The sequence below is a fragment of the Eleutherodactylus coqui genome, chromosome 2 (genome assembly GCF_035609145.1).
Source record: "Eleutherodactylus coqui strain aEleCoq1 chromosome 2, aEleCoq1.hap1, whole genome shotgun sequence".
In the NCBI taxonomy this organism is placed as follows: Eukaryota; Metazoa; Chordata; class Amphibia; order Anura; family Eleutherodactylidae; genus Eleutherodactylus; species Eleutherodactylus coqui.
The window spans coordinates 272,344,104-272,368,502 of NC_089838.1; positions in this window are offsets into that span (position 1 = coordinate 272,344,104).

Below are 24,399 nucleotides of genomic sequence, written 5' to 3' on the forward strand. Positions count from 1 at the left end.
CCTTTCAGTGTAACAGCACAAGACTGAGGACCAAATGACAACATCGAGCACTAAATGACACTGCGCATGCACCACCAGGCTCATCGTGTGGTCTATGACTGATGTTGTGGTGTCATTCTGAACCCACACAATCTCCTGGTAACTGTCAACACCGGCAGAGATCTTACCTGCAACAGATGTAAAACATCACGGTATGTAATTTTACTGTTTTTTGGTGCTAGTGTTATAACCACTTAGTGTTAGACCATGTTGTTCACAAATGTGCAGTTTGGATTGATCGTGTTGTGCAAAAATTTGGCTGCAGCTCACAACCCAGGGCTTTTGCAGGGTTGGATAATTTTCACTCCTACAACACATAATGATGTCCTTAACAGAACTTTAATAACTTGTGATATTGAGCATCAGTTCATACAATGAATCATAAATAAGAGAATTGTAGGAAAACACTGTTTTTCTTTCCTTGTTAAGTATATTTCAAGTCTGCTTCAAACGTGCAATAAACTTAAAAAAACAATCTAAAATACCACATGAATAAGAAGGTGGAATAGTAAAAGTACATACAAGGTATTGGTTTGAATTTTGGCCAAGATACTTAAGCTTAGGAGCCCATGACAAAGGTCCTTGTTGTCTCACGAGTCCTTTCTATAAGAAGACAACTCAAACCCCAGCGGGTTCTGACAGCAAGCAGGGTGATCGTCCCAATAGGGACGACCCCACACTGAAACCTAGGGGCCTGATTGCCACTGTTCACACCAACAGACAAGAGAATCCCACCCAGAACCTCATGCATGCAGCAACACCAAGAGAAACATGCATGGGTCCATACACCATGGTTTGAAAGGGAATGAGAAGAAACATAAATGACCAGCTCCCTCTAGCAAGAGGGGCTGGTATTTATGTGCAGCAGACCGGTGGTGATTGGCTGCCTGGAGAGCTTCACACCATCAGCCAGCTTAATCATCCCACACCTGTGGAAATGTGATCCTGGAAACCCATAGAACTACTGGTCCCAGGAGTACAATGTAACAGTATAGTTTGTATGGGCAGTTCCAGTGTAAGCAGTCTTAACTCAGAAGATCTGCTACCCTTTAGTCCTAATTAGGCATTTTTTGTTCACACTAAAAAAATTGTCAGTTTCAGCCATTGGTGTCTAGCAATTTTGCTAGTGAAGCCTTTCCAGAGCTGAAGACCAGCACTAAAACATGTTGCTTAACCCACTGCTACACCATACACTGGTGCCACCAAAGGAACAACCATTTCTGGTTGAAGCGTCCAACATGACCTGCTTCTACTAAAGTTACAGTAACAGAAAAATAAGTAAACAAACTTCAACACAATGCCTTAAAACTAAACTGGAAGCGAAAAAGATGTCCACTTCTTCATGAGCAGCTATTGTTCAGTCAGAATCAAGCCAATCATGTAACACATGGATGGCCATTCATCAGCTGATTGCAATAGTGGCTAAAATCTAACATGAGTTGTTTCTGATTACCGGGGTTATTACAAATGTTCCCGACTTGAAAAGCTCATAACTCATGTTAAAAAATAAAAAAAATTAAATATGATATCAATAGTAACAGAAAAAATTTAATTAAGCAAAACTGCAACAGTAGCACTGCAATCACAGTGCAGCTTTCATTTCTCACTTGCTTAGGTAAAATGATAGCTGCACTGTGATTGGTTCCTGTGGGCAACAAGGACAGTCTTACTGCTAGTTTCACTAATTGAGGCACAGAAATTCTATTCTACCGTAGTTGTCTCTGGAGGATATGAAACAAAATCGCTGCCAACAAAGACATGAGAGCATTTTGTATCCTTGATTTTTGAGGTCTACCAGCCTTTTATTATCATACAACATAATTTTCGAACAAAGTTCAATGAAGATCCACCCAGCGGGCGCACAATTCGTAAATGGTACTCCAATTTTAAGAAAGAAAGTTGCATCTGTAGGTAAAAATCAACCAGCCATCTACTAGTAAGCATGGAAACATTGGAGATTGTCCATGCAAGTTTCACATTGAGGGCGCCCACCCACTGGCGATTTTTTTCCCCTGCGAAATTCGCAGAATTTTTTTCTCTGCAGGGGTCTATGGGACTTGTAATGTTAAAATCGCGATCGCGCAAAATCGCGATTTCGCGGTAAATTGCGATTTTGCGCGATCGCGATTTTAACATTACAAGTCCCATAGACCCCTGCAGAGAAAAAAATACTGCGAATTTCGCAGGGAAAAAAAATCGCCAGTGGGTGGGCGCCCTTAGGGTGCCCACCCACTAGCGTTTTTTTACTGCGAAATTCGCAGCGGTTTTTTTTTTCTGCAGGGGTCTTTGGGCTATGGGACATGCAAAGCTAAAATCGCGATCGCGCAAAATCGCGATATCGCGGTAAATCGCGATTTTGCGCGATCGCGATTTTTACATTACAAGTCCCATAGACCCCCTGCAGAAAAAAAAAACCTGCGAATTTCGTAGTGAAAAAAAACGCCAGTGGATGGGCACCCTAAGTCCTCAGAAATCCACAAATCCAGCAGAGAATTGTACATCCTGCAGCCAACTGTACACACACATATCCCTACCGATTGCAATTGTTACCGGCCCTGAAATGGCACAACAAAACAAGGCAATATTGTTTCTGTAAGAGCATGAAAACTCTAATGAACATCGTTGGTTCCATGGGATCATTAGTGTGTAGTGATAAAGCTACCTTCTATCTATCAGGCACAGTTAACAAACGAAATGTCAGAATCTGGGAGAAGGAAAACTCTCATGTCTACGTGAAGCATATGCATGACTCTACCATACTGAATGTGTTTTAAACTGTAGGAAAGTGTACGGCCCCTTCTTTTTCCATGGAGAAACAATTTCATACCTGGCACATGCTACAGATATGGTTTCTGCCATATCCCCGATTTCATCTTCCAACAGGACTGGCATCTCCTCATTTTTACAATGAAGTCAGAAGTGGGCTCAATAGATGACTACTAAACAGATTGATTGCCTGTGCTGATTTTGACAATAGTAAAGTTCTTCCTTGGCCTCCATGTTCCCCGGACCTTATGCCTTCTGATTTAGTTTTCTCTGGGCAGTGTGGAGTCTGCATGCCTCGCTTACCACCCACCATGCAAGATCTGCGAGGATACACTACAGAAGCCATTGCATTCGTTAATCGTGATACGATACAACATGTATGGAAGGAACTTGACTATAGGCTCAATGGGTGTCAAGTGACAAAGGAGGCTCACATTCATCACCTCTGATGTGAAAAACTTTTTGAGCTTCTGTTTCCATTGATATCACATTTATGTATGAGTGCCATTAAATGTGAATTATGAGTGTTTCAGATTGGGAAGATCATTTGTAACCCTATATTTAGTTTCTTAAAGGGCATTTGTCACTCAACAGAAACCACTTCAGCTAGAGGTTTGTAAAAAGTTGAATTATTAGATGGTTAGTGCCTCTAATGTGCTGATGGAGGCACACACTGTTTTTACCTACAGAAACCGTACATCATGTAATCAGTACAAACTTTTGTACATCCATTATTTTGGAGAATCAATGTCACTGTCCTTCATTGAAAATATTTCTGTCAGGTCTGCTGCTCTCCCCTATTGAGACGAACATGGTAGAAAGGGGGAAATGCTGAGTTTGGCAATAAAAAAGTTTCAATATGATTTGATTCGGGACTCAGAAAAAGCCAGTGATTCCTGTTTTCTGTATGAGTTCTAATCAACTCATTGTATTAGTTATCTCCTTAACTCAATATCTATTTTTCCCTCTATCCCATTTCTGCTTCCCTATCTGCACTCAGATAGGGAAGCAGAAAAAAAAACAATAGATTTGTTATTAAGTTACCAAAGGTAAACGATACAGAATCTGTGGGGCTCTTAGAGAGAATGGTTGAGCAGTGGTATTGCATCCCTTTGCAGAACCTGTGTATGACTACCCTCTCCGGAGGTATTGCATTGATAGCAAACAAGGAAATGAGGAACAGATATATAGAAATGTAGTGGAGAGGGAAAAACATCAGGTCCTTCATCAATGGGTGTCAACGCCCTGTGCCATATAATAGTGGGTCTGCTTTAATATTTGTTGTGGTGCCCCCTCATTTTATGTACAGTACTCCACTGCTCTTTTGCCATTGTAGATGTACAGAGAGCAAGGAAATAGACTAATATGTCTTCGCACTAAATTTACAGTCTTGATTGCATTGATTAACCTCTTAGTGACCGCCCATATACCTTTTTACAATGGTCACTTATAGGCTTTATTCTGAGGTATATGCCTTTTTACAGAGGTGCATCAGATTAACTATATGGGTCTTCCATGCATCTTAATCTCTAGATGTATTTTATAGAAACACAAGGTAGAATGTGCACCTGCCTGGTGACAGAAGTACATTAACCACTTGAGGATCGCTAGGTGACTTTAAATGTTAGAGCGGTTCTCCCTCAACCCCTCAGCACCATGTATAAATGACACCTGAAATTTTAATGCCCAAGAGCTCAGCAGTTCTGTTGAGCCCGTTGAACACCGCTGTACTATGCAGCAGTTTGCACAGGGAAGGCCAAGCATGTCAGCGCTGCTACGTTAAACCCTTAGATGTTATGGTCAATAGTGACTGCAGCATCTAGATGGTTAGACAGAGGAAGGATGCTCCTTGTCACCCCCTTCCTTTCCACACACACACACACACTTTGTCACAATTGCTGTCGAGGCCCAGCCTAATAGATTGTCTATCATTTTGTTACTGAAAATAACAATACTGAATATACCAAAGCATTATATTGGAGATACACAGATTGCATTGTGAGGTCCACTAGTGAGAATAAAAATTAATAATTAAGTTTAATAATGTTTATGAAGAAAAAATGTGCACAGTACAAAAATGAATAAAACTATTTTTTTTAAAAAAGGCTTTTTTTTCTGCAAAAGTATAAAGAAAAAAAAACATAGCTATATTGCAGCAGCCCCCATAATAAAGTTAGAGTGCATTTAAACCAAACGTTAATCATTAATTTATATGTATCCTTAAATAGTTTTATTGAAAAATTTGACTCGACTTGCACTAAACAATCCCATATACAGCTACATTAATGGGAAAAAAGTTATAGCTCCAGGAGTGCTCCACTCTTCTGAAAAGAGGACACCCCATTGCCGGATGTGTGTGTCCCCTGCTAAAATACTGAGGAAGGGGCGTAATGGCCTGAAACACATCTATTGTATGCTGGCTTTATTCCTAATAAAAACAGAGGAGTCGAGCTTAGAAATACGTCCTATGCAATAACTTTTTTCCTACATTTATTCTGTAGCTCTTGGAATGAGGTGACAAACTTTTTTTTTCATGAAATGCGCTATTACTGTGCAAAAGTGGTAAAACATTTAAAAACTATGTATACTTGGTGTCCCTTTAATTGTACCGACTCATCGATCAAAGCCAACATCCTATTCATGTAGCATGGTAAACAGCGTACATTTAAATTTCAAAGAACAATGGCAGAATTGAGGGTTTTATTCATTCCCTAAAACAGATAATAAAAGTTAATCAATAGGATATATGTACCTCAAAATGATGTCAGTGAAAAATACAATTTATCGATCAAAAAACATACCCTCATAAAACATTGTTGGTAAAATTAAAAAGTTATGTCTCTCTGAATACAGAAATGCAAACTTTATGCCTAAATAAACTCAATAATGAAAGAGGAAGGGTTACTCTTCCAGTATTGAAGTGGTTAATTGAAGTGTGCACGCTCTCCCATAGACTTGCAGAGCGTGCACACGGCATTGTGAAAAGAGATATTCAGTGCCGTTTGCGGACTTCAGAGGAGGACACAGTGAGAACCAGAGTGCGGGTGAGAATAAAAAATAAATCACCCGGCTCCCTGTTACCTTCCCTAACAAGACCATAACTTACTTTCTGGTACTGTGGGGAGGTGACAGGTTCCCTTTAAGAAATGCATGTCCTGTTATAATGCTGAGTGAGAGTTGTCTATGATAATGCAATCACCTCTGCAAAGAAATGATGTACTACGCCTGCTTCTCTTTTTCAAGTGTCATCTTATGTCTAGTTCCTCTCACATGCTTTTCGATTATCTCCCTTTAGTATGAAATGCTGGTCTCTGCCAAATGTAGCTGGATGTAAATGATATATACACATATGTAGGGGAATATAGCTAAACTCTATATTAAAATAGCCGGTAAAAGAGAATGACAGGATTTGAAATACATGCATATCTGCATATGAATTCAAGGTGTTGACAAAGACTTTTTAGATTTTTTTTTTCTATTGATGACCTTGGGATAGGTCACCAATAGATGATCAATTGGGGTCTGATGCTCATATCCCTGCCGATCAGCTGATTACCGGCACCACTATAACTATGGAAAATGGAGGAAGCACATCACACTGACCGCAGCGCAGCGACTCAAGTTGATATTGAATTCACTGAGTGAAGTGTCTGCAAAACCAACTCAGGAGACTTTGCTATGGTCAGCGCAATTTGCTTCCTGCACTTTCCATAGCGATAGAGCTGATAATCAGCTGATCGATGGGAATCCACGGGGCAGGTTTCCGCCAATCAAAAGGCAAAATCAAAAAAATTCCAGGCAACCCTTTTAAAATGGAAGTATTAAATTAAAGGGGTTGCCTGGGATTAGAAAAACGTGGATACTTTTTTTTTCAAAAACAGTGCACATCGGCCCACAAGTTATGTGTAGTATTATATCTCAGCTGTATTCAAATACTGAACAGCAATACCAAAAATAGCCATCGACAGGTGGAGTAACGTTTCTGGAAGTTAGTAGACATTTGTTAAAATCTTGTATACCTGAAAGGAAGTGGAGATGCTCACTGCTCCCTCCCTCTTGAAGAACAAGCAAAAGCTGATATTTTGACAAGTCCTGTTAGAAGCCCTGTCTCCTGAGTGATACAGGTGGTGACATAGATAGTGCCTCACCAGCCCAAAAGACCAATTACTTCACTAGTTATGCCCCTAATGCCCCACCGATGACTGGAAAAAGAGATGGCAGATGGCAATATACCCTCACATATTCCCTTGAAGGCATGCCTGATCCCTTTGACGACCTCCACCTCTCTCCCTTGCCTTCAATTTACTCAGTCCATAAACTGAAGATCAAGTAGCAGAATCTTGCCCAATGTTGAGTGTCCTTAGTATGAGCCATATCTCCTAAAACAGGTCTGCCAATGAACTGTCCTTTATCCTTTTTTTAGTGTGCAGACTTAACAGTTTTGCTGAGGCTGGCCTCACTTACAAGCCATTGCCGTTGAACTCTCCGATTCTCTCTCAGTCCTTTGTAAAGTTTCAGTCTGTTCTCCTAATCTCCTAGATGAAGCATTATAGCACCCATGTGCTCATTTCCTGCAGGCTCTTGTCCTCATGTCTGACATCTCTTCACCCCTCAGTCTGTCAGTCAGCAGCCCCCCTCAGATTTCTTACAGTCCCTGCACTTCTGTTGCTCAGCAAAAAATGTCATTTTTATGTCATTGCCTCATGTAATCAGCAAGCATCCTTTGAGTATGCTCAGTCTTGCTATGCCAAAATTTGCTGCACATGTTGGTATATGCACTGTTAATGGCACAAATTTTGATGCATCTACACAGTCTTCCGCAACAGCAAATCAACCCTTCAGGGTGAGTCCTTTAGAGCAGTTCAAGAGGAAGACAGAACAGGAGACTCTGGGGTCCAGCTAGAAGAGGATGGAGCAGCCACAAGCATGTAAGTATTTGGCTAAGGGTGAAGACTCAAGGAACCATTGCCAAAATGTCACCACCACAGCCAAAAGTCATGCCTGTTTTACCAGTAACTGAAACAGAGAATAGACTACTACACCCTTAGTGTCCAAAAGGCTTGTATTAGGCTGCCGGCACAAGGGCAGATTTGAATTGCAAAAATCCACGATCGTCTCCCACGTGGACGATCCGCGGCATTCCACACCAATTCAAACCAATGGAGCATCCACATATTCGCTTAGACGAGTGACAAGCAACTGCGATTTTCCACTCGCGGAAGAAAAATCGCAGCATGCTCCATTTTTGCGTGGATTCCTTGCAGATGGCTTCCATTGAAGTTCATGGAAGCTGTCTACCCCGCGGCCTTTCCACAATTGACATAGCGGAAAGGTCTCTGATTCCATATCTTCACTAGGTGGCGGCACGGGAAAAGCAGGAGTTTAAAAAAAAAATAAAAAAATCTGTACTGCGCATGTCCAACGACGAGCCGTGCGGACCATCCGCAGTACAGAAAAAGAAGAGAAATCACAGACACATGCAGATGCTGCTGCTGCCGGGGTCAGATTCTGTGGGCTCCTGCATGCCTTATAGAGATTATTTACAGTAGTGGGAGTTACCATAAAGCCATTGTTGTGTTCAGCACTGTGAGACAACATTTAAAGGTTCAATGCCTTCCTATGGAGTGAAGATGTATATAAGGTGTATAAGAGTAAAATTTTGTTTTTATGTGTTCCGTCATTATCTCACATCCACCTGTTCACTGCCATGCCACACATAACATTCCACCTGCATATAACACCTGTATTAGGGAATTCACATGCAGCAATTCCTAATTAAATATGTTATGTTCAACCAAAATCTAAAACCTCTCCTTTTAGACCATGTAATAAAAGCCAATCCCTTTACACCTATTTTATTCTGCGCACATGGATAAGAAATTACAATACATTTCCACTCTGAGCCTATTTATAACAATTAATCAGACACCGCATTATAACACAACTAAAATTTCCCAAGAAACTTAATGGGAGGTAGGAAGAAATTAACTGTGAACTGGGTTTTGTTGGCGCACATTATGTATAAGAATATTCAATAATTTTGATGAATGGCAGATACTTTTTCGCAGTGCTGATGTGTCCTTTGATAATACAGCCTAAGCTTAAGCACGTAATTCTGCAGAGCAATAGAAATTTGGCCTTTGATAGCTCTATCTCAAACAAGGTATGCTTATTGTGATTCTCATTGTTACAATGTGACAGCATAAAGCTTTCAGATTGTCTTCGCCACAATGTACATTCTTTGTCTAGCCCATTCACGCTCACTGACTTGTCTGTTATTTTATGTGTGTTATTCATTTCTAAATTCTCTGAGGTGGTTAAATAAACCCCCACCCCATATGGAATATGAGTTATGTGTAGTCTGAAGGAGTAATGCTTCAGTGAGGAGTAGAATTAGATCTGCAATTATGTAAAGTGATGGAATGGTAGACATTTCGATTAACTAGTGCTATCTAAAGGCGTATTTCCATCTTATAAGGTTTTTAAGATTATTATTTCTTTTAAATTGCCAATAATTCCAGTGCGCTGTACATGGAGAAATGGTCATTTAATAATTATATAAGCTAAAAGCATCTATAATAAACATAAGTAGTGATGAGCAAAATGTTCTAAAGTTCACTCAGGCCAGTACGTCAAACTTTAGCAAAAAGTTTGGTTTTGTCCGAATGAGTTTGAACTGAACTGGAACTGCATCAATACTCCTAAAACTGTCTTAGAGATGAAGAAGCGGGGAAAGAGGAAAAAGAAGACAAAGTTGAAGATGTAGAGGAAGAAGAAGATGAATTGGAAGGTGAGGAGGAAGATGAAGTGGAATGTAACGAGGATTGAGAGAAAGAAGAGGAAGAAGAAAAAGATAATTTTAGTGGGTTCTGCCGAGGTGAACTGCCTGAGAATTGGGTTTGCGTCAAACTGAACTTTTAGCAAAATTCTACCCAAAACAAGTTTCAAATGTTTTAGTTTCCTCAGCACTAAATATGAGTAAATGAGTGACAAATTTGTACAGAGGAAGAGAGGACTTGCCTTCAAGGACTTGCAATCTACAAGGGAAGGAGACAATAAGTGAGGGTAGAGTCTGCTCATATGGTAATGCAGTGGCAGTAGGGATTTTGGTATGATGTAAGCTTTTCTGAAGCTGAAGTGTCAGGTTATGCTGCTGGGATCTGTTGTTCTTTATGGGTTTGCAACAGCAAAGCTTCACTGGAGTCGGATAATTGATCCGACTGGGTGTGCAGTTTCTCTAGCTAGCCAATCTCCCTGGTCTGCAGCATATAAATACCAGCTTCTCTGGCTAGAGAATGCTGGTCATTTTATTCCTTGTTATTCCCACTCAGACCTTGGTGTTGTTGCATGTTGGTTTGAACTGTTTCTCCCACCTTCCCTGAGGACGGTCTAGACACCTGCATTCTCCGTCTGCATTCTGTGTGGACCCTCTCTCCTTTTGCCTTGCAGGTGTTGCCTCCAGATATCTGGTGTCATGTGTTTTTTCGGGTGGGTGATGCCTGACACTTTCCCCTTTATGTCGGTCGGTGTCTGACTCTTTCCCTTTTGTGTGAAGACACTTGCACTAGCTATTGTTCAATATCTCTATGCCTGAGAGTTTGGACTGGGGTTCCTGTTCTGTGTTATTAGTGTCAACAGTAATGTGTTTACTGGCGCTGTGCAGGTGGCCGGACAAGATGTATGAACAATCCTGTTCTGTGTTGTCTGTGTGTGAACAGTGATATGCTCATTGGGTCTGTGCAAGTGGCCAGACAAGATGTATGAACAATCCTGTTCTGTATTGTGTGTGTGTGTGTGTGAACAGTGATATGTTCATTGGGGTCTGTGCAGGTGGCCAGACAAGGTGTATAAACTATCCTGTTCTGTCTTGCGAGCAAATCCCTGACATGTTGGTGGGAGCTGCGTCCTGTCCTGCTGTGGATTTTTTGCCATCTAGGGTGAGGTAGGTCCCTAGGCTCCAGGGTCGGGCTGTCCCTGTCGGGACGATCCGCCTTTATGCAGGCAGGTTTGCATGGTAGTTGTCTTGTGAGAGTAGGGACCCACGAGACAATGAGGACCCTTGAAGCAGGCTTGTGGGCTTAAGTTTATTGGCTATCAGATTCATATTGAATGTGGTGGAGAGTCTTATGTGCCGGGGAGCAAGCTCCAAAGTACAGGTGACTGATGGGAGAAACCTTTGAGGCAATTATGCCAGGAACAGACTAAAGGAGAGTATTTTTCGTGCATGTAATATGTGGTGCTAAAAGCCCACTGATTTCTATTTGCCGACTCACACCTGCATTTTTGTCATTCACATGTGTTGTAGATGAACAAAAAAACGCAGCAAGTAATAATATAGGCTAGAGCAATTTAACACACGCAGCAAATACACATGTACCATGGGTAATTGCTGTGCACAGCTTATTGCGCAAGTGAAAAATACGTACAAAATACGCAATGACAAGCCGCCCGTGTGAGTGAGCCCTTATAAAGAAAGAAAATAAAGGAAACAATGGCTTGCAAGCAGTAACTTGGCAACAGAACGCATTGTCCAGGCTGCGAGCTGAGCTCTCTCGTAAAAGATGAAAGCCAGAAAGAACCTACACTAAGGGGTGAAGGCAATGTAACTAGATATTTCTCGTCGAGATCAAATGCAATGCATTCACATATAAAACTGAAATTCATAGATAAAACTAGAAGTCATATCTGAGATCCATTTTTACAATATAGATAGAAAATATGAGGCAAAACTTCCATTTAAAGTGTTTGGCTCCAAAAACAGTGTGAGACTTCTTTCTACTCCTCATACAGTGTGAGGCTTTTACAGACCTAAGTACATTTTAGATAGTAAGAAAGTGAGAAATTGGGGAAATTAACAGTAAAAGTTACAAAAAAGCTTACTATGTTCTCATAAAATGTACAACACAGGAGATCTTGGAAGTGGCAGAGCTGCACGCACAGACCTTGTATGGACCTCTGGAAAACTCCATACCGGCGATTGTATGGTTAAATGTCAGATTTTTTAAAAATACATCTGGCATTTCACATTTTTTTCATAGATTTTATGTGAAACTCTCAGAAGAAAATAACACTGTTATAAAATCAGAGCCAAACAGAGGTTTAGTATATGTGCACAACGCCCGACTCACCCCCACCTCTTCCGCCCTGATTTAAAAGGCTATTCAGCCTAATGAGGTTAGGATATGCTCTTTTCCCTGTGGTTTTGCGCAGCTCCCATAGACTTCTATGTGGCCCTTTGGTGCTGTTAGCGTAGAAATTCTGCAAAACCCGGTATATCTTGATTGTGTCAAATTTGTTATAAATTAATAGCAGCTGCTTTGGAAATCAACATGTCACACTCAGGCCTCCTTTACACAACCATATGAGTTTTTCTATTCGCCCATACGTTCCGTATAATCGCATGAATGAAGAATTACCATGATCGAGTCCCAAACTTTAGCTACATATTTTCAGCCATTAACACGGGCCGCTGCTGCGTATCGGCAAAAAAATACACAGAAGCGATGAAAACAATGGAACACTGTAAAATGCTCAGAATGACTAAATGCTCAATAATGGTTAAATCAGGGCAGCTGTGTTCTTTTCCCAGCATTGTACGCCGGGTAAATTCCTTCCCCTCCCTTTTTGCCAGTTTTCATTAAAGTCTATGGGAGCAAAAATGGTCACATATGTGCTATTTTTTCCGGCACAATTTTTTACGTTGGAATCCAATGGTTCAGATTCAGAGGGTCGCTGTAGCGTTCAGGCACCGGATTGGAGCCGCAATTGTAGTTGCCATACAGGACCGGAGAGTAGTAGGGAGAAAGCCAGAGTTCGTTTAACAAGTACAAATGGAGGAGGTAGGCAGTGTTGTCAGGAGGAGAGTCAAAGGTTGTTAATAAGTAGTCACAGTAATCAGGTTAGGAGATGGCGCTTGGTCAAGGCAGTGGAGCACAATAGTCACTCAATGAGACAAGGTCAGGCTTTTATAATGTCTCTAAGCAGGAGTCAGAGGGGAGCCAAAACAAGAACTAGATTGCAGGAGCTGGAAACAATGCTAGGCTCAGCAGGGAAGCTATCCAAAGGGCTGATGTTTTGGTAGGTGTGCCTATCTTCCTAGCCAATATAAATCAGTTGTTTATCTTTTACAAAAACATGTTTTTAATGGAATATTAGTTTGTGCTTTGTCATCTTATTTTTCAACATAAGAGCACATGCTATCTCACACTAGTCTCTTATCAGCAGTGTTTCTTCTGGCTGTGTCACCTAGATAAGTAAGCCGAAGCAGCTATCAAAGACTAGCAAAAAAGCTCCTTAATATTTCAATATATGTCTTAAAGTTACATATACAATTTCAATCACGATAAGGAAAGAAATCATATAAAGGTATATAAGAAATTAATTTGACAAGGTTACATAAATCTATTCTACAGTGTGCAAGTGCGCAGGAAAGAAGAGCAGGTCCTGTTTCTCTATGCACACACGTTATTTGAAAGTTAAAGTGAACCTTCAGTTTTGAAACAAAATACTGTTTATTTATGGGTTGTAGCAAGCGGGCTGCACTCGCCTCGGGATCGCTGACCCCTCGTACGTGAAATGGCGCACCACACGTGTAAACACGGCTCAGGAGATGTGTATTTCTTTGTCTGGCTCCTGCCAGCCTTTATTCCACAGCACATCACACAAACTCAATATATACAATTCAAATAAGCACCCCAACTTGGGTGTCAGTCCAGGGGCATCATCCCTGTCAGACTCTGGCCTTTGCTAGGCCACCAGCCTGCAGCACCTCCCTCTGCTGCACTGGTCCTCTCTCTCTCTAACTTAATTCTTGCAGGAACTGGCCCTTTTCTAGTTCCTGCTCCACCCCATTGTGTTAACCCTCGCACCAGAAGTCCTGTCTGAAGCCCTCTACAGGCCCTTCTGTGTACTGCACTACTACAGGGTTTATATAATGCTGTTTATGTATGTTGTATATTCCCATGCCATCCATCTTTCTGAGCGATAAACGCCATCTTTGTAAGGGCTTAGTCACATGGGCGCATCGGCACCTGCACACTGGCGCCGATGCGCCCGTGTGACTGACAGTTAGAAGACGGCCGGCTCTCTCCAGCTCTGATCATAGAACACATGACCGGCAATGGAGCCAGTCACATGTTCTTCCTCCCGACGCTGCAGAGACGGCCGTCTTCAGGTACGTCCGTCTGCTGGCTGCAGTTACACGGGCGCATCGGCGCCGGTGTACAGGTGCCGATGTACCTGTGAGACTGAGCCCTAATGAGAAAATAAAGAGAAATAATGCTTACCCCATAGATTGTCAAAAATATCAAAACTCACCTTTATTATACTAAACTTTCTGTTTGTTTCCTCTCTAAAATCTAACTTAAAGTTACCCTTGGTCCTTTGTAAACAAAGATATCCGAACTGCTTTTATGACTATTTGATGCACACTATGCATTAGCATGCATCATTAGTCTAAGACACTACACTTCTGCTTTGACTGGCCCATGTGAGCAGCACTGGCCAGTCAGAGCAGCATATAGTGTCTTAGACTAATAATGTATACTGTGCAGTGTTCATCAGATACTCCAAGAAGCAGTTCGGACATCTTTGCTTGTCCAGGATCAGAAGACTACTTTAACCCCTTAGTGACCAAGCCTGTTTGCGCCTTAATGACCAGGCCAAATTTTGCAAATCTGACATGTGTCACTTTAACATGGAAAAACACCAGAAAGGTTTTGCATATCCAAGCGATTCTGACATTGTTTTTTCGCCACATGTTGTCCTTCATTTAGGCGGGAAAAAAAGACCGATAGAATTTGTGTTTATTTATTAAAAGCGCCAAAATTGGGAAAATTTTGAAAAAAATCGTCATTTTTTCACATTTCCAACTGCAATATCTCAAATATGTGCAAACATAATATAGAAATTTTTGCTAAGATATATATTTCCATCCGTTTACTTTATTTTGGGTGCACATTGGAAAAACTTTCGTTTTTTTTTAACCATTTAGGAGACGTACAAATTTAACATTACTTTTCAGCATTTTGAGGAACAGTTTGTTTTCCTACACCAAGCCAAGATTGGAAAGGCTCATAGGAGTCAAAATGATAGATACCCCCACAAGTCACCCCATTTTAAAAACTACACCCCTTAATGTATTCACTGAGGGGTGTCATGAGTATTTTAACCCCACAGTTTTTTTTCAGGAGTCAATGCAATTTAGAAGAGAAATGCAAATATGTCATTTTAAAGACAGGACTTTTTTCTATAATGCACATGAAAATGAGGATTTGCACCCCAGAATGGATACCCCTGTTTGTCCCGTGCTCAGAAACATACCCATTGTGGCCCTAGTATTACGTCTGTATACACAATGGGGCCCAAAATGAATGGAGCAACCGGTGGCTTTCGGAACAGAAATTTTGCTTAAAGGAGATTTAGGCCCTATTGCCCACTTGTAGAGCCATTGAGTGATCAAAACGACGGAGAACCCCCACAAGTGACCCTATTTTGAAAAGTAGACCCCTTAACGAATTTACCTAGGGGTACAATGACTTTTTTGACTTCACAGTTTTTAAATGAATCTAAGTCAAGCAGAAGGAAAAAAATTAGGATTTTCATTTTTTGGGTAATTCTGTCATTTTAAAGGCAGTTTTTTTGTACAGCACATATATGAATGAAGACTTTCACCCCAAAATGGATACCCCTGTTTGTCCTGTGCTCAGAAACATACCCATTGTGGCCCTATTATTACATCTGTATGCACAATGGGAGCCAAGCAGAAGGAAAAAATTATGATTTTCATTTTTTTGGCAATTGTGTCAATTTAAAAACAGATTTTTTTTTTGTATGGTGTACATAGGAATGAAGACGTTCACCACAAAGTGGATACCCCCGTTTGTCCCGTGTTCAGAAACATACCCATTGTGGCCCTAATCTACTTAAAGGACACATGGCTAAGCCTATAATGGAAGGAGCACCCATTGGATTTCAGGGTACAACTGAATAAATTCCAGGCCCTATTGCCCACTTATACGGAACAAAAATTGACTTCCTAAAAATAATCCCCCCCCCCCCCGCCATTTTTTGGCATTCCCTAAATATTAGATAAAAGTAATAATATAAACTGCGTTTTATGTCCGAAGACAGGGGTAATTATGGAGGCTGGTTGGGATGGGCACATGGGGCAAGAAAACCGGGCATTCCCCGCCCCCCCCTCTCTCGGTTTTTTGGGGGTATTTCGTGACCTCAGCGGCGGGGATGGGGTGTAAAAAGTGGCGCTGTGAGGCTTTGTAATCTTGCTGCGATGCGGCGGTCTCAACAAGCTGCTCCTGGAACTGCATGAAGGCGAGTGTTCCCGGGGCTTCTTGTAAATTACGGATTACAGCTAGCGATCTAAATAACGCCGGGCTCTCACGGCCGCATGCAGAATCCGCTTGCGGAGGCCCGCAGCGGATTCCAGCTGGGAGCCCGGCTGTGACCCTGCATACGGCCATGTACTGCGCATAACTGCCTACTCGCACAGATGGCTATGCGCAGTACACCGTTTTTTGTTTATATTTCCCGCGCCATTGCTTAGAGATGACCCGGGTACCCGCAGCCCGTACACAATGTGTTTGCATATGGGCTGCGAGTATATCCGCGGTCATAGAGCACAATGGGCTCTAGGTCACGGATATCCGCGGTAAAATATAACATGCCGTGCTCTGTTTTCTGCGAGTGGATTTCGTAATTCCGACCCGCTAATTGGGGGGAAATGTGTAATCCAATGCATGCGATTGATCCATGGATTACCGCTCATCAAGCACATGCAGAGCCGTAATTCCTCTCCGGTCATGTGTGACCGGCCTAATGTTAGATCGCTACTAGAGATGAGCAAACGTACTTGTCCGAGCTTGATATTCGTGCGAATATTAGGGTGTTCAGGATGCTCGTTACTCGTAACGAGTACCACGCGATGTTCTGGTTACTTTCAGTTTCCTCTCTGAGACGTTAGCGCGCTTTTCTGGCCAATTGAAAGACAGGGAAGGCATTACAACTTCCCCCTGTGACGTTCAAGTCCTATACCACCCCCCTGCAGTGAGTGGCTGGGGAGATCTGATGTCACCCGAGTATAAAAATCGGCCCCTCCCGCGGCTCGGCTCAGATGCCTTGTGAGTTAGCTGAGGGAAAGTGCTATCGTGCTGGAGCTGCTGTAGGGAGAGCGTTAGGAGTTAGTGTAGGCTTCAAGAACCCCAACGGTCCTTCTCAGGGCCACATCTAATAGTGTGCAGTACTGTGTTAGCACTGTATTTTTTTTTTTTCTTTTCAAAATTGGATCTGCAGAGCATTGCGCCCTGCAATAGGGACAGAAGTGGTGGTTAGGCAGGGAGAGTGTTAGCAGTGAGTGTAGGCTTCAAGAACCCCAACGGTCCTTTCTAGGGCCACATCTATCCGTGTGCAGTACTGTCCAGGCTGCTGTTAGCAGTGTTGCATATTTTTTTTTTTCTCAAAACCGGCTGTGCAGACCATTGCACCCGGCATTAATACTACAGGGATAGAATTGTGTAGGCAGGGCCAGAAGACATACATTATTCATTGAATAGACGCAGTGTGGCTTTTCCTTTGAAAAACAAGGGAAAAAATTCTATTTCGCCTGCCTCTGACAGTCCTCAGGGCTCTGGGTACGTGTGTGCTGCGTGCAGAACGTTAAAAAAAATCAGATGCAGCCAGCTACGTTTTACTGCAGGCTTGCGCCAATTTTTTTCCTGCATGGGAAATCCCTGATCTGCTGTAGCGAATAACTTTGCATCACTGCAGTTCTGTGACACATTTGCAGGGCCACAACACAGTTATTAAACTTAGTAGTATTCATTGAATACACGCAGTGTGGCTTTTCCTGTGAAAAACAAGGGAAAAAATTCTATTTCGCCTGCCTCTGACAGTCCTCAGGGCTCTGGGTACGTGTGTGCTTCGTGCAGAACGTAAAAAAAAATCAGACGCAGCCAGCTACGTTTTACTGCAGGCTTGCGCCAATTTTTTTCCTGCATGGGAAATCCCTGATCTGCTGGAGCGAATAACTTTGCATCACTGCAGTTCTCTGACACATTTGCAGGGCCACAACACAGTTATTAAACTTAGTAGTACTCATTGAATACACGCAGTGTGGCTTTTCCTTTGAAAAACAAGGGAAAAAATTCTATTTCGCCTGCCTCTGACAGTCCTCAGGGCTCTGGGTACGTGCGTGCTGCGTGCAGAACGTTACAAAAAATCAGACGCAGCCAGCTACGTTTTACTGCAGGCTTGCGCCAAATTTTTTCCTGCGTGGGAAATCCCTGATCTGCTGTAGCCAATAACCTTGCATCACTGCAGTTCTCTGACACATTTGCAGGGCCACAACACAGTTATTAAACTTAGTAGTATTCATTGAATACACGCAGTGTGGCTTGTCCTTTGAAAAACAAGGGAAAAAATTCTATTTTGGCTGCAGGCTTGCGCCAATTTTTTTCCTGCATGGGAAATCCCTGATCTGCTGTAGCGAATAACTTTGCATCACTGCAGTTCTGTGACACATTTGCAGAGCCACAACACAGTTATTAAACTTAGTAGTATTCATTGAATACACGCAGTGTGGCTTTTCCTTTGAAAAACAAGGGAAAAAATTCTATTTCGCCTGCCTCTGACAGTCCTCAGGGCTCTGGGTACGTGTGTGCTGCGTGCAGAACGTTAAAAAAAATCAGACGCAGCCAGCTACGTTTTACTGCAGGCTTGCGCCAATTTTTTTCCTGCATGGGAAATCCCTGATCTGCTGTAGCGAATAACTTTGCATCACTGCAGTTCTCTGACACATTTGCAGGGCCACAACACAGTTATTAAACTTAGTAGTATTCATTGAATACACGCAGTGTGGCTTGTCCTTTGAAAAACAAGGGAAAAAATTCTATTTTGGCTGCAGGCTTGCGCCAATTTTTTTCCTGCATGGGAAATCCCTGATCTGCTGTAGCGAATAACTTTGCATCACTGCAGTTCTGTGACACATTTGCAGGGCCACAACACAGTTATTAAACTTAGTAGTATTCATTGAATACACGCAGTGTGGCTTTTCCTTTGAAAAACAAGGGAAAAAATTCTATTTCGCCTGCCTCTGACAGTCCTCAGGGCTCTGGGTACGTGTGTGCTGCGTGTAGAACGTTAAAAAAAATCAGACGCAGCCAACTACGTTTTACTGCAGGCTTGCGCCAATTTTTTTCCTGCATGGGAAATCCCTGATCTGCTGTAGCGAATAACTTTGCATCACTGCAGTTCTCTGACAAATTTGCAGGGCCACAACACAGTTATTAAACTTAGTAGTATTCATTGAATACACGCAGTGTGGCTTTTCCTTTGAAAAACAAGGGAAAAAATTCTATTTTGGCTGTTTCCCAAAGCGCACCCTCGCGCCATGCCACCCTGCAGAGGCCGAGGTGCTCTAAGGTCTGGCAGTTTTTCACAGAGACGCCTGACGACCGACGAACAGTGGTGTGCAACCTTTGTCGCGCCAAGATCAGCCGGGGAGCAACCACCAACAGCCTCACCACCACCAGCATGCGCAGACATATGATGGCCAAGCACCCCACAAGGTGGGACGAAGGCCGTTCACCGCCTCCGGTTTGCACCGCTGCCTCTCCCCCTGTGCCCCAACCTGCCACTGAGATCCAACCCCCCTCTCAGGACACAGGCACTACCGTCTCCTAGCCTGCACCCACACCCTCACCTCTGCTGTCCTCGGCCCCATCCACCAATGTCTCGCACCGCACAGTCCAGCCGTCGCTAGCGCAAGTGTTGGAGCGCAAGCGCAAGTACGCCGCCACGCACCCGCACGCTCAATCGTTAACCGTCCACATAGCCAAATTTATCAGCCTTGAGATGCTGCCGTATAGGGTTGTGGAAACGGAGGCTTTCAAAGCTATGATGGCGGCGGCGGCCCCGCGCTACTCAGTTCCCAGTCGCCACTACTTTTCCCGATGTGCCGTCCCAGCCCTGCACGACCACATCTCCCGCAACATTGTACGTGCCCTCACCAATGCGGTTAGTGGCAAGGTCCACTTAATTACGGACACGTGGACAAGCACAGGCGGGCAGGGCCACTACATCTCCCTGACGGCACATTGGGTGAATTTAGTGGAGGCTGGGACAGAGTCAGAGCCTGGGACCGCTCACGTCCTACCCACCCCCAGAATTGCGGGCCCCAGCTCGGTGGTGGTATGTTCGGCGGTGTATGCTTCTTCCACTAAAGCACCCTCCTCCTCCTCCTCCTCCTCAACCTCTGTCTCGCAATCTAGATGTGTCAGCAGCAGCAGGATTTCGCCAGCAGTCGGTGTCGCGCGGCGTGGCAGCACAGCGGTGGGCAAGCGTTAGCAGGCCGTGCTGAAACTACTCAGCTTAGGAGATAGGAGGCACACGGCCCATGAACTGCTGCAGGGTCTGACAGAGCAGACCGACCGTTGGCTTGCGCCGCTGAGCCTCCAACCGGGCATGGTCGTGTGTGACAACGGCCGTAACCTGGTGGCGGCTCTGCAGTTCGGCAGCCTCACGCACGTGCCATGCCTGGCCCACGTCTTTAATTTGGTGGTTCAGCGCTTTCTGAAAAGCTACCCACGCTTGTCAGACCTGCTCGTAAAGGCGCGCCGGCTCTGCGCACATTTCCGCAAGTCCCACACGGACGCTGCCACCCTGCGCACCCTGCAACATCGCTTTAATCTGCCAGTGCACCGACTGCTGTGCGATGTGCCCACATGGTGGAACTCTACGCTCCACATGTTGGCCAGGCTCTATGAGCAGCGTAGAGCTATAGTGGAATACCAACTCCAACATGGGCGGCGCAGTGGGAGTCAGCCTCCTCAATTCTTTTCAGAAGAGTGGGCCTGGTTGGCAGACATCTGCCAGGTCCTTCGAAACTTTGAGCAGTCTACCCAGGTGGTGAGCGGCGATGCTGCAATCATTAGCGTCACCATTCCTCTGCTATGCATCTTGAGAAGTTCCCTGCAAACCATAAAGGCAGCCGCTTTACGCTCGGAAACAGAGCCGGGGGAAGACAGTATGTCGCTGGATAGTCAGAGCACCCTCCTGTCTATATCTCAGCGCGTTCAGGAGGAGGAGGAGGAGCATGAGGAGGATGAGGAGGAGGGGGAAGAGACAGCTTGGCCCACTGCTGACGGTACCCATGCTGCTTGCCTGTCATCATTTCAGCATGTATGGCCTGAGGAGGAGGAGGAGGAGGAGGAGGAGGATCCTGAAAGTGATCTTCCTAGTGCAAACAGCCATGTGTTGCGTACAGGTACCCTGGCACACATGGCTGACTTCATGTTAGGATGCCTTTCTCGTGACCCTCGCGTTACACGCACTCTGGCCACTGCGGATTACTGGGTGTACACACTGCTCGACCCACGCTATAAGGAGAACCTTCCCACTCTCATTCCCGAAGAGGAAAGGGGTTCGAGAGTGTTGCTATACCACAGGACCCTGGCGGACAAGCTGATGGTAAAATTCCCATCCGACAGCGCTAGTGGCAGAATGCGCAGTTCCGAGCGCCAGGTAGCAGGGGAGGTGAGGAGATCGAGCAGCATGTACAGCCCAGGCAGTGCAACAGTCTTTAAGGGCCTGGACAGCTTTATGGCTCCCCAGCAAGACTGTGTCACCGCTCCCCAGTCAAGGCTGAGTCGGCGGGAGCACTGTAAAAGGATGGTGAGGGAGTACGTAGCCGATCGCACGACCGTCCTCTGTGACGCCTCTGCCACCTACAACTACTGGGTGTCGAAGCTGGACACGTGGCCTGAACTAGCGCTGTATGCCCTGGAGGTGCTTGCTTATCCTGCGGCTAGCGTCTTGTCGGAGAGGGTGCTTAGTGCGGCTGGGGGAATCATCACAGATAAGCGTACCCGCCTGTCAACTGACAGTGCCGACAGGCTAACACTCATCAAGATGAACAAAGCCTGGATTTCCCCAGACTTCTCTTCTCCACCAGCGGACAGCAGCGATACCTAAGCAATACGTAGGCTGCACCCGCGGATGGAAGCATAGTTCTCTCTCACCATCCAAAACGGGGACATTTCTGCTTCATCAATCTGTGTATAATATTCCTTCTCCTCCTCCTGCTCCTCCTCCTGAAACCTCACGTAATCACGCTGAACGGGCAATTTTTCTTAGGGCCACAAGGCTCACTCATATAATTTTTCAAAAATTTTTTTATACGTTTCAATGCTCTTAAAAGCGTTGGAACTTTAACTTGAACCAATTTTTCGTTAAACTGGGCTGCCTCCAGGCCTAGTTACCACTTAAGCCACATTAACCAAAGCGATTAATGGGTTTCACCTGCCATCTTGGTTGGGCATGGCCAATTTTTACTGAGGTACATTAGTACTGTTGGTACACCAATTTTTTTGGGCCCTCAACTACAGTGTAATCCTAGCAATTTCTATGTTCTTCGCCTGCACTCATGGTACAGAAAGGTGTGTGGGGTTGGCCTACACTTTAGCTACATAAATGTAACTTGGGCCTTGGCTATACTGCAGCTACTGAAATGGAACTAAGACTGCGCTCCCACTATACTGCTGCTTCGGAATTGTTCCTGGGGCCTGTGTAGGCTGCTACTATTACTTAAATGGAACTTAGACTATGCTCCTCCTATACTGCTGCTTCGGAATTGTTACTGGGGCCTGTCTTGAGTGCTACTATTACTGAAATGGAACTAATACTGTGCTCTCCCTATAATGCTGCTAGTGATATGTTAGTGGGGCCTGTCCTAATGCTACTGCTGAAATGTTACGAATTCTGGGCTCTGCCTATACCGCTGCTAATGGTATGTCTCTGGGGTGTGGAAACAGAGGCTTCCCAAAGACATGATGGCGGCGAGGCCATTTCCCACCAACGCGGTTACTGTTAAGGTGCATATAACCACGGACACGTGGAGAGGACACGTAGTGCCTCAAAAACATCCCCCTCCTCCTTCAACAATGAAAACATTCTTGGCAAATGCCTTTGCATTGGTTCGTCTGGTGGCAGTCCAAGAATTTCACCTTTACCGACACAACAAGAGAGCCCCCCCACCATCCCCCCGCCACGGCCCACTTAATCCTGGCCACATTCCGAAAACCAACAAAATACAACCGTGCTACTAGGTCCGCAGTCACCACCACATTACCACCAACGCGGTTACTGTTAAGGTACATATTACCAGTCTGACTGGGGCATACAGACACCTTGACAGAATGAATAGTGCGTGGCACATAGGTTCCCCATTGCTATGCCCACGTGTGCAGCTCCTGATGGAGGTGGCACAGGATTGGATTTCTCATTGCTTCTGTACAGCATTGTGGGCTATCGCCCCACCACTTTTAAAGAGGGTCGCTGCCTAGCCGTGCCAACCCTCTGCAGTGTGTGCCTGCAGTTCCTCCTCATGGCAGACGCATTTATAAATAGACATGAGGGTGGTGTGGCATGAGGGCAGCTGAAGGCTGCGCAGGGACAGTTTGGTGTGCGCTGTGGACACTGTGTCGTGCAGGGGGGAGGGCGGTTGGGCAGCATGCAACCCAGGAGAAGTGGCAGCGGAGTGTCATGCAGGCAGTGATTGTGCTTTGTTGTAGCTAGTGTGGTGCTTAGCTAAGGTATGCCATGCTAATGAGGGCTTTTCAGAAGTAAAAGTTGTTGGGAGGGGGGCCCACTCTTGCCGGTATTGTGGCTTAATAGTGGGACCTGTGAACTTGAGATGCAGCCCAACATGTAGCCCCTCGCATGCCCTATCCGTTTCTGTGTCGTTCCCATCACTTTCTTGAATTGCCTAGATTTTCACACATGAAAACCTTAGCGAGCATCGGCGAAATACAAAAATGCTCGGGTCGCCCATTGACTTCAATGGGGTTCGTTACTCGAAACGAACCCTCGAGCATCGCGAAAAGTTCGTCCCGAGTAACGAGCACCCGAGCATTTTGGTGCTCGCTCATCTCTAATCGCTACTTTATCTCGTGACCGGGGACCGCTCAGCGAGGCCACCCATCGCTGGGAGCAAGGAAATTTAAAATTTCCTGGGCTCCCCGGCTCCTGCGAATGTGTCCGGCATTTTGCCGGCGGGTGCATGCGCAGCAGTCAGAAGGGTCCATGGAGGATAATCGCATCTGGATTCAAATGCAGAAGCCTCCGAGAAGATGTTTTATCTCCTCTCACCGATCGCATCGGTGAGGGGAGATGAAACTTCCACTTTTTAAAGAACTTTTACGTGATCGCCATTATGCATTGGATAACGGCGATCACGTGACCAGTAACCACATACCGTGGCCCCCCGTGACATCTCCAGGCTCTTGGCTACCTTTGGTAGCCAGCAGCAGGGAGATTTTAAATTTCTTGGGCAATCTTTCACTTTTGCGCATGCGTCCGCCATCATGCTGATGCGCTAAAGCTAGGGTAAGGTCCACGGATCAACATCCCACCAGGGAACAAATCCGGGATCTTGGGTACGTAATTTCCTCCCCCCTTATGGATCGCATCCGTAAGGGGGGATGAAACTTTAACTTTTTAAACTTGTTTTAACTTTCCCTTTTTTTTTTTTTTTTACTTTTTAACTTTAACATTTCCTGCCTCCCGGCTACCTACAGGAGCCGG